Here is a 12,254-nt window from a genome sequence, read left to right as displayed (position 1 = left end):
GGAACAAAAGATGTGGTTGAGCCCAAGATGGTCGAGGGCCATTAGGGTCGATATACCCTTGTTGTGCCATTTGATAGTACTGGGGATAAAGGGCCATGTAGTTATCGACCCTCCCTTCATGCACCCCAAGATAAACTCTATTCATAAGTTTCATCAAGTCATGAATACCCGTAGCATCGGGGATTTGTGGTTCGAATGGCGTGTGAGAAGTAGGGTACGGTGGGATAGGCACATAGGATGGTGGGGGAATGGGCCTTGCCGGTATCCCACGAGGTTGTGGTGGTTGGCGGGGTACTTCTTCTCTTAGAGGGGGGTTGCCGAGGATTTGGATGTTGAGAAGGTAGCTCGGCCTATGCGAATACGGGCTCAACCTTGGGTCGGTACCGGGTATATTCCACCCCGAAAGAACAATAGAAGTGCACCTTTTGTGAACCATTCTACACTCCCTTCTTGAGTGTAGGCACACCACTGGTGGTGGTTGAAGACGGCGTCCTCATCAATCAAAGTACTCCCCTTAAGGGGTGTATAAGTCCCATATTGGTTGAACCCGGGACAAAGGTAGTTTGCCAAGATAGTAATTAGACCTCCCATCACTAAGGTCTTAAGTTGGGTGTTCCCTTGAGAGAAATCAAAGAATCTCGTAAGCATCTCAAGGGGGGTATTGAAGTTGTACCTCCTTGTCCCCCGGACATTTAGATAGGACTCAAGGAATGTCAAATCGAGGAGAGTGTACCTATCTTGCTCATATCTCCCATTAATTGTGCCGGCTACGAAACGTTCGGTGATCCGAATCACCGGGTGTTGAATAACAAAGGTGTAGCATTGTTTTTGGTGAATGAAATCCCTCCCGGAAATAGCTTTCCATAATAGGTCCACATCAAAATCGGAGGGTTTGTTGATGTTGTTTGTTGGCACAATAAGACCAAAAATTTGAGCAAATTGGTCAAGTGATAGGCTATGGTCAATGTTGCACAACCTAAACTCCATACCAACATTCACCCTCGTGTTCAAAACAATACAAAGGCTACTCAAAAATTCCAAGGTGAGGCTAAGGTACGTCTCTTCATGGGCATGGAATAGTTTCCCTATCCCTAGACCGTCAAAGAAAATTTCGGTCTGGTACCTTATCCCTAGGGTTTCTAACACCCTAGTATCAATAAACTGAGTGGGTTCGTAATGCTTACCTAGAAACTTGATGAACTTGGTACGGTGGGCATCGGATGTGAAGAGTACCTCCGGAAAGTACTCAAGTTGCTCCACCCCTTCTCTTATCACGGGATGAAAGTTTCTTGGTATCACCATTTGTTGAGGGGATGAAGAAGATGAGCCCCTGCATTTCTTGGTAGCGGTTTTAACAAGTTTCTTGGCTTTTCCCTTGAGGTTCATCATTTTCGATTTGGGAAAGTTAGGGTTTTGTTGTTTTTGTTGAGAAGGGAGTGTTTTGGGGATGAAGATGAGTAGATTGTGTTTAGATAAGATGAGTAAATGAGGGATGGTGGGGGTAGTTTTATAGAAAAGAGGGGTAGGACGAGCGGCTTCGGGTTGGGCCTGGGCGGATAATCTGAGGAAAATCCAGGAATCCGAGCGTCTTCGCGTGTGGGACGAGCGTCTTCTTCTAGGTGGTCAGAGCGTCATGTGAAGAATCCGCTCGGATTTCGTTACAGGGTCTTGCCTTTTCCGGGAGCAGCAAAAGACGAGCGTCTTCGCTTTGGGACGACCGGCTTAATCGGGACGGGCGTCCTCTTTTGAAACCGCTCGGTTTTGTTCAGTCCCAAAATTTTTATTTTTTTCTTCAGGTATCAAGCAGGACGAGCGTCCAATAAGGAATACGGGCGTCTTTTTCAGGACGAGCGTCTTGTCCTTCAATCCGCTCGGATTTTGTTACAGAACTGGACACCACATGGAGGGAGGCTCAGGACGAGCGTCCAGGCCTCGGGACGAGCGTCTTCCACTGTTCTTCAGACTTTTCTTTCTTTTCTTTTTCAAGATCGTACCCTTGCACCCTTTTGATATTCCTCCTTATCTTTCTCTGAAATTTTGCTCAATAAGAATGTAAGAAAACTCTCTCTCACTACTCTCATGCAAGAAATTGTAAATAAAAATGCAAAAATGTACAATATTATACAAGGTAAAGGTCCTAGAAATATCTTACAAATGGTGGTTTGAGATAGGACTCCACCAAACTAGTTCAAATTGTAGAAATACTTGTCCATAGAGCTCAAGGCTCTTAGTAGAAGATCAAAAGCTTGTGAACAAGCTCCAAATAAGCATAAGTATGGTTTGCTTAAATTCAAGATGAAGCTTGGCCAAGGGAATTTGTCATTCATTCTTGTTTTCTTCCTCTTCTTGGCACTTGAATATTCACAATGCTTCAAACCGATTAGCCCATGATTCTTGTCATTATAAGGCAAGAAGTATGGTTCATGGTTGTCCGGAGACTTCCATTCACTACCTTCTTTTTCAACTTTGGTGACGATGATAGCATTTGAATTCATCAATCCTTCAAGAGTAGAAGGAGAATTCTCATGACCTTGATGACCGGGTTCCTTAGAAGTTGACATTGTGGGTGCCAAATTTCCACAAGTAGCTTCACGTGCAAGTTTCTTTTTGAACTTTTGCACCAAGTACCCTTTATATGATGCTTTGACCTTTTGAAGAAGGTCCACCATATCCTCTCCGACAATCATTGGCTCCATGGTAGGTGCCATGTAGTCTTCATGGGAAATAGAGAAGGGACATTCATCTTCGTGATAAGATATCTCGAATATCTCAAGGATAGGCTCCTCAAGCAAGGTGATATCACAAGTCCATTCCTCTCCCCTATTCCAAAGGTCCTTATAAGACACGTATTCTTCATAAGCCTCTTCTATGGTCTTGTCATCATCGCTATCTTTATATGAATCATAAGTGGGAACTTCATTCAATTCTTTCTTCAACATCCAAATGTTCACATCAAAAGACACACCCTCATACTCACAAAGGCTAAGAGTATTTGGCTTACTCAACCTCATGTCTTATTCATCAAATATCACACTTTCATACTCACAAGAGCTCAAGGAGGTCGGCTCTTCCCACTTTTCATCTTCCGTATCAAAGGTTACTATATCAAATTCACATTCATGATCAATATCCAAAAAACGGTGGGGAGTGATTGCTTGGGATTCTTTCATTTGGGCAATTTGAATCTCCAATTCCTCACCTTGGGCAACAATGCCTTGAAGAACATTGTCCCTCTTTTGTCTCTCCTCTAGTATTTGTTTGAAGAAGTTTTGGTGATCTCCCATCATTTGGAGAATCACATTTTGAATGGGTTCATTATTTTGTTGTGGGCATGTGTGAAAGTGGTTGTATTGTGGCAATTAAAATCCATTATAAAGTGGGTATTGAGTGGGTGGTTGTTGTGGATATTGTTGTAACACCCCAAGTTATTGAGAGTAAGGTTGTCCCACATCGGGGAATTGAGGAGGTTGTGATATGTTTATAAGGGATTTCACCCACCACTTAGTAAAAAGGCCTTGTGCTTTTGGGCTTAAGTGAGGACAAGTAATGGGCCCAAAGGTGCACACCCATCTTATTGGGGTTGTGTTACGACCGTCGTGGGTCAGGTTGTTATAATTGCATGTGGTGATTTTGGTGGGAAAATTGAGGTAGTGGTTAGGATTTTCATTGTACAAATAGTAAGGTAGGTTTGTGTTGACTTGCTTCTCAAACTCCCCATACCCATAGTCATACTCAAAAGATCCACCACATACTCCATATGTCAAGTCTTTGGTCAACATAGCTAAGACAAGGAAACAACTACAAGAATGGAAACTACACAAAAACGGTAAAAACAATCCTTAAGGAAGAAGTTCCTCAAGGTTAAAGTGAAATCAAAATAGACAAACAAGTAAAAACTTAATCACATAGCACCATCCCCGGCAACGCCGCCATTTTTGACGTGAGCGTGTCGTTGTACACCCAATCAAAACACATTTATAATACTCAACAAACAACTAGTTAGTGGTAAGTCGAGGTCGATCCATGGGACGGTGTGATTTGGGTTCTAAGTCTATCTATCTCAATTTATGCTAGTGTCACAATTTGTTTGGGTTTGTAGTTGTGTTCTAGACTAATGCAAGCAATAAAGTATAACAAGCAATGAAATGAAGGATGTAAACAAATGATTAAAAGTGCTAGGATATCATAAATTCCTAGGGGATTCATGGGAGTTGATCATACAAACATGTTCACAAAGTTGCAAGCAATTTATGTTATAAAGATATGTCTTACGGTTCTTAGGAAGAGTTGGGTCCCGAAGCCGAATCGATTAGATTGTACAACACTTACAAGTCGACTTACTTTCCTCCTAATCACTTCTATGCATGGTCTAACAAGACTCGAGTTGGTTTATATCTTACAACTCAAGTTGAGTAGATAAGAGATGGTTGTAAATGCAAGGATTCATAGGCTTAGCATTTCATCAAACATAACATGTGCATAGGTTGACATCACAACAAGCAAGCAATTTAATCATGGAAACATATTAGATTAAGCATTAATCATTCCCCATGTTGGTTTCTCCTAATTACCCACTAATCCTAGTTTAGTAACTACTCACTTATTATCATGGAGAATATGTCATTAATGGTGTCAATCATCACAACAAGTGTAAACATGATAAGAGAATGAGGAGATAAACAATAAAGAGTAAAGGGTAAAAGAATTATACCAACTTAAGATGATCCAAATAATAAAGCAAAGAATAATAGAAGAAAACTTGATTGATTGATAAAGAGATGTCAATTCTCCAATAATAACCCAATAATCTTCAATTACCCAAAAGTTACAAACTTGAACAACAATTAAGGAGAGATTAATGTGAAATTTATGGAAAGATTAAGGAGTAATCTAGTCTATTCTACTCCTAATCTAATCTAAGAGAGTTTTCTAATATGGAAGCCCCCCCCCCCCTTTGATTATCATCAAAATGGGGTATTTATATTAGTGCCTCATTAGGTTAACTAAGGCTAAACTAGTAATTAACAATTCTAAGTTCTAAGCAGGGAATCGCTAGTATTTCGGAGAGATGGGCATCTTTGCTGAGGACGCCACGATCCGCTCGTCCAAGAGGTAAATCCGCTCGGATTGTTGCATGGAGGGACGAGCGGCTGAGAGGCTGGGACGCTCGGATTCAGGGCTTCTTGGACGAGCGTCTTGGCTTCTTGGACGCTCAGATTCTTCTTCAGAATCCTTCTCTTCGCGAATTCCTTATTCTTTCAATGTTAGTCTTTGGTTCTTGCCCTTCCTTCAATACCCGTTCAACCAAGATCGTCAATGTCCTTCCGAATAGGCTCAAGAGACGGGAATTTTCCGCCTAATTGTCTCATTTCCTACAAATCAAACACAAAGCAATAGGAAAGCAAAATAGTAAACATTTAACGGGTAGAATGGCTATGAGACGCTATAAAAATATGCAAAATAGGTTCAATTAGGAGACTAAATGTGCACAAATAATGTTCACATCAGTTGTTCATAGTTGTGGGAATATGCAAATTGAATTCAAGGATTGGCGAGAATTGAAAGATGGTAACAACAATTTATGAAATAGGAATATAAGAGAGTATTAGATAGAATTTGAGGTGATCAATGATATTTGAGGGTGAGATGTCTAGTAAAGGTCGTAGTAAGAACGAATGGCGAAACTAATCGAAAGTTAGTGTACACGTGTGACATGGTAATTGATGGTTATATTACTATACCGACGACGGTTTTTCGGGGGATGTTATCTTGTGAGATAAAGTTGTAGATGTAGTATCACTAAGTTACTCTCCATGGGTATGATTGTGAAAGTGTTAGGGTGAAATTTGGGCCTATGAGCGGTAGTATAGATGTTATTTGTAAAGTTGCCTCCCGCTCGTCACGTGGAACACCCACGGTGTACATTGTGACCTTGTTGTAGCGCCTAATTGAGTGATAAAATAGGAAAGCTTGAAAACGAGTTTGAGAATGAAAACCTTCTGCCCAGGTGACACTCAACCGAGTGCACCATGCACTCGACCGAGTGGTCGTCTACTTGGCCGAGTGGCCTCCTATACTCGACCGAGTGGCCTCCTATACTCGACCGAGTGGTCTGCTTTGACCCTTGTTTTGTCAATACTCGACCTAATATTGGGTGTACCTTATCTCGAGGTTTATGTTAGTTGACTTTTATTTAGATGAACATGTTGACTTTACATGAGTGATATTTTGTGAATTGTTTACGTTTGACCATATTGGGTAGCTTTTGCTATTTAAGAACGAAATTCAAATGGAAGTTGTGAATTGACATGTGTATTTGGATTACAAGAATGATGTGATAACCTTGTTTGATGTGTGTTAATTGAGGTGATTTTATTTATTTTGTACAAGTACGATGAAAATGCAAGTTATGTGTCACATAGTGGTCATTGCATGATAGTGATTGTGGCCTTTTATATGAGCGGAAGTATTGATGATGAATGGGAACGGATATGGAAACATATGTGTGATCATGTAGTGGATTGGACGCGGTATATGCATGGCATGATGTCTGGAAATGGGAATGTAAAACATGACTGAGTCACACGATGAGAAATTTTGCATTAATTGATTGTTTTCTGGAGTCCGCTTAATTGGTGTTTTGATGTGCATACATTTGAAGGTATGAGATTTGACGTGACATAGATACGTAGTAATAATCGAGTTATACCACGTGATAGATATATATATCTAACCAACATGAATGGGAGTTAGTTACGGGATTATAGATTGGAACCGTGGGTTTGACCTAACACTTGACCTTTGGGAGGCTTGTAGATGGGGGAGTATATGGATAGAATTATGACTATATGTTATTTGATTACGGATTTGGAATAAGTAAGATAGAATGTTGAACCTGGAACATAGTCATTATGTAATTTGGTAATGAGCATATAAGTGCACCTTATGAGGTTTGACAGTTGAACTTCGAGACGAAGTTCTCTTTTAGGGGGAGTGAATGTAATAATTAGGAAATTAAGGAAAGAAAGAGTACGACACATGAGGAAGTAATGAGAATTGAACAAATAACCTTGGGATAAGTACGATAAACATGTGTGATTAATAAGAGTGATAATGAAAATAAGAATCTTGACGGACTTTATGATAGATAAAAATGGCGAGAGACTACATGGGAACTGGTAATGAGACTTGAGAGAAGATTGAGGAATAATTGTGAAAAGAGAGAGTGAGGCAAACTTCGGGGACGAAGTTCATTTTAAGGAGGGAAGATTGTAATACCCGGATATTGTGGGACCCAAAAAGGAACCTTGGGATGAATGAGAGAACCTTAGACTAGACTAGAGGTCACTCGGGAGTGAAGTATGACTATACAATGGGTCGAGTATAACCTATATTAGACTTAGTGGAGTTGTTATAATATCCGCCTATAGAAGGGTCGTCCTTAAACTGTTATAACTTGAGATCTAGATATGGTATTGATGTGATTCTAATTGTAGGTGATATCTTATTCTCTTACGATTCCAACGGTATGTCACACGCCCAAAATGACCGAAAAACGAGTGAGATATGACTGCTTTAGGAAACCTGGTCATTGCCTAGAACTGTGTCGCACTCGACCGAGTGAGGTTCAGTCGACCGGGTGGACTCGGCACTCGATCGAGTGAGTGACACTCGACCGAGTGAGTGACACTCGACCGAGTGGACTCGTCACTCGACCGAGTGGCGCTGAATCAGAACACGAGACAAGGAAATATTATCCCCTTATCCTCATTCATTCTATCTTCTCCCTTCTTACTCCAAATACTCTCCCTTCTCTCGAAAACCTCAATAAACACTCTTACATGTAATTCAAGTTTACTTTCATGGATTGTTCATCCTTTTCCTTCCTCCCTCAACATTTGTAAGTTAAGATCCACCCTTCTTTAATTAGTATAAACCCTAACGTTTGGGGGTTTTGTGTTGGGTAATTAATTAGTAATTATTATATGTAATATGGGTAATTAGTGGGTAGTAATAAAAGGTTTTGTAGTTTATAATAGTGTAGGATGTATTTATGATAGCATCGCATGATTTGTATAGGATTAAGACGGTCTTGCGAAACGGAATCAAGTGGGATTCGAGTTGCTTGTGAAGAATGCTAAAAGGTAGGTTTATCCTACTCGGTTTCAATATTTCTGTGTGCATATTTGTATGTCTTACATCATCATTTTTATGTATGAGTCGATTGGAATAACATGTTGGTATTTGAGGAAGTTTTATCCATGATATGTTGGGTTTGAGTTCATGATGAGTCATATAATTGGTGTTGTGTTGCATTTTCCATGTATTGTCATTGTTGTGTTGTGTTGAAGATCATTGGTGGTGTTACTTGGTTATTGAGGAGACGTAAGACGGTTGGGAGACCGTCTTACGCTTGAGTCGCCTCTTAGAACTTCCCACTCCAAAAGGGATGTGCACATTAATGGCTTAAGTTACGGAGGGACTCGTATGGTTGAGACACGATGTCTGGTAGGGGATCCGGTTGGCTTTCGGACCCGGTACGTCTGGGCGTGTCCCGGTACCTATTTGTGGTTGTTGGTATGTCTGGGCGTGTCCCGGTACCAGTGTGGTTGTCGGTATGTCTGGGCGTGTCCTGGTACCGTGGTGGTTGTGGGTACGTCTGGGCGTGTCCCGGTACCGGAGTGGTTGTTGTTTGATATCATCTCATTCATGTTATAGTCATGTTGCATACTCACACACTTTGAGTTGAGTCACACTGTATTTATTTATTGAAACTGACGTTTGTGTGTCTGTGTAATTGTCACTTATTTCCGGGGTGGCCTGTGTCGATCCATATGATATTTCCGATCATATGAGGAGCAGGTTGAGTACATGTTTTGTTTGTTGATGTGATCGGGATTTGGGCCGCGCCTTGGACTTGGAGTCGAGTAGCATAGTATAGATGACATAGATAGTAGTCAACTTATAATTTGTATAGTTCACTTTATTCATTTGTTTACATTTATGTAATCACTAAACTTGTTATTTATTTAGTGTAGTTTCTTAATTGTAATTTCGATTTCACTGCCTCGGAAAACCGAGATGGTAACATCTCCCAATTACCTTGACCGGGTAAGAAGGGGGTGTTACACTGTCCCCGATCGGGGTTACCATGGTCTATGATTTTTTACATTTCACCCCTATTTCACTATAAATAGGGGCCTTAATCCGTCATTAGAGGATATCTTTTTACACTCTTTTACATCCTTCATACACTCTTAAGCACACAATTCTCTTAGTTTTCATTAGTTTACATTTTGTTAAGCAATCTTTCCTTTGTTATAAACAATTTCCATTAAGCATTTGTCCTTTATAATACAAGTTCTCATTCAAGTTATTTGGGTTTCATATTGTGTTCTTATTGTTCAAGTTCCACTTTCCTTGTTACGGTAATCTCAATTCTTGTTATTTCATAGTTTTTATTATTTCCTATTAGCATTCTCATATTGTTATTAGTTATTACATTTCATTATTAGTTATTATCACTATAGTTTATCTCTAGTAATTCCTTTTACATTTCTCATCATAGTCATTTCACTAATCATTTGTTATCACTTTAGTTGTTGTATTTATGTTACCATCATTTAGTATAATTCTAGTTCTTATAATTTCATTAAGTTATAATCTCATTGTTATCATGTTTATCATTTCATATATTGTTATTAGTTTAATTTCCATCATGAGTGAGTAGTCTATTTTGTTTAGGGATTAGGGAAGCCATGCATAATAGTATTTGTAAATATTAAAATAGGAAGATGTAATATTGTTTAATAGTTTCTATCACATGATTGTTTTATTTGCTAATCTTTGATAATTGATCACTATCTTTGATTAATTTATTAATTTAATTTTATAAGTCGAGAGGCACGAAAATGAATTAGACTAAGCATGTTTTAGTAGATCGACCTAGCCATAGCGAGAGCTAGTTAGGACCCGTTCTATGGTTAACAATAAGGCCGAGAGGTGATTGTCATAAGACCTAAACAATTGACAATATTATCTATTCCGAGTTTAACATCTATGTATTTGCATGTGTGACCCGACTCCCCTAGACTATTTTATCATATATTATTTACATCGTTTTATTTGCAAGTTATCAAACCAAACCAACCAACCAATTGAATCGACCAAGATAGAATTCTACTCATAGCATTTCATAACGCAATTCCCGTCTCCTTGTGTTCGACCCCTACCTTACTACATTAATTTGCTAGTCGAGTTTAGGGTATCTTTGATTAGGTTGCGACATCCTATCAAGCATGTGGTGGATTTGACGCGGTATATGCGTGGCATGATGTCTGGAAATGGGAATGTTGAATATTGTTGAGTCTTATAATGAGAAATTTTACATTAATTAATTGTTTCCTGGAGTCCGCATATTCGTAATTCAATGTGCATAGATGTGAAGGTATGAGATTTGACGTGATATAGATAAGTAATAATAACCGAGTTATACCTCGTGATAGATACGTATACGTATAACCAACATGAATTGGGAGTTATTATGGGATTATAGATTGTAACCGAGGGGTTGACCCGGTGCTTGACCTTTTGGGAGGCTTGTAGAGGGGGATTGTATCGTTAGAATTATAACTACACGAGATTTAATTACGGATTTACAATGAGGAAGAGAGAGGGTTGAACCTGGAACATAGTCATTTGTGGAATTTGGTAATAAACGTATGAGAGCACATTATGAGGTTTGACAGTTGAACTTCGGGACATAGTTCTCTCTTGGGGGGAGTGGATGTAATAATTCGGAAAATTAAGGAAGAAAAGTACGGAATGTGAGAAAGGAATGAGAGTGGAACAAAGAACCTCGAGATGAGAGTGATAATTAGAAAGAGCGCATACGGTTGAGAAACATGTGAGGCGAGGGAGAATGCATGGGAATCAGTGATGAGACTTGAGGAAATGAAAGAGCGGGGCAAATTTCGGGGGCGAAGTTCATTTTAAGGGGGGGGGGGGGAAGACTGTAATACCCCGTATTTTATTACCACGGTCAAAGGCTAGTCAACGGTAAATGGGTAAATATATTTTATAAAATTATATTATATCATATTGTATTTAGACGAGTTATGTATGAGATTGAATAAAATAATAATAATAATAATAATAATAATAATAATAATAATAATAATAATAATAATAATAATAATAATAATAATAATAATAATAATAATAATAATACGTATACATATGTACTATATACACCGACCTTATATACTCCACCCTACCCCTTATCCACTCATTTTATCTACTCACAAAGTCAAAACACAATCCACACAAACATGAGAGGAGAGAAAAGAGGGAGATTTCAAAGGAGATTTTGTCCTTCCGCCTCGAGATCGTAAGGTAAGACCGTCTTATACTATCTTATATATTAATTAAATTATACCATTAACCCACCTTGACCTTAACCCGCCCTAGGACCGTCGTTGACCAACATGGGACCACCGTTGAATGCCCAAAAAGAGGTTTGACTGACCTAGATCTAAGGTTTTGTTGTTGTTATAAAACCCTCTTAAGACGGGTTTTTAACCCACATTCGTGGACTAACCTGGGAGGGTGTTGGGTGGTTGTTATCGTGGGTTGAGTGGACGCTACGATGGAGGTCGTGGGTGGTGGGTTAGGTGGTGGTAAGGGGCTGTTTACATGGGTTTTTCAGGGGCTACACGGGTTGTGTTGGTGTTTATCGTGTCGTGTGTTGTTGTTGGTTAGACTACTGTTTGGTGGTAGCTTGGGTGACCGTGCTGGGCAGTGGCGACAAGCCGTGACCATGGTGGTGGTGGTGGCCCACGGTGGTGGTTGTTTTGGGTGGTGGTTTGTATGTATATGTCGGGTGGTGTAGGGAGTGTGTATGGTTGTTGTTGTCGTGCTTTGTTGTAGGTGCTGGCCGTTAACCACCATGGCCTGTGGTGATGGTCCATGGTGGCAGAATCAGGTGGTGGTAGGTGGCGGTGGTTGTCGTGGTTAAGGAGGGAGTTTGGGTATGAGTGAGTCACGGTTTGAGCCGTGTTATCGGGGACGAGATTATGAGTCGAGATTTGAATTTAATTATAATAAATTATATATTATAATTTAATTAGATTAGTTAGTAATTAAATGTATTTAATTATTTTATTTAGGTGACGGTTTTGTGGAAGATTATTATTATTCGGATTGCTTACAGAGTATGCTAAAAGGTAGGTTAATCCTACTCAGTTTCAATATAT

Source organism: Silene latifolia, chromosome 10, assembly GCF_048544455.1.
Source record: "Silene latifolia isolate original U9 population chromosome 10, ASM4854445v1, whole genome shotgun sequence".
NCBI classification, from domain to species: Eukaryota; Viridiplantae; Streptophyta; class Magnoliopsida; order Caryophyllales; family Caryophyllaceae; genus Silene; species Silene latifolia.
The sequence above is the reverse complement of the archived record's forward strand: the minus strand, read 5'-3'. Positions refer to the sequence as shown.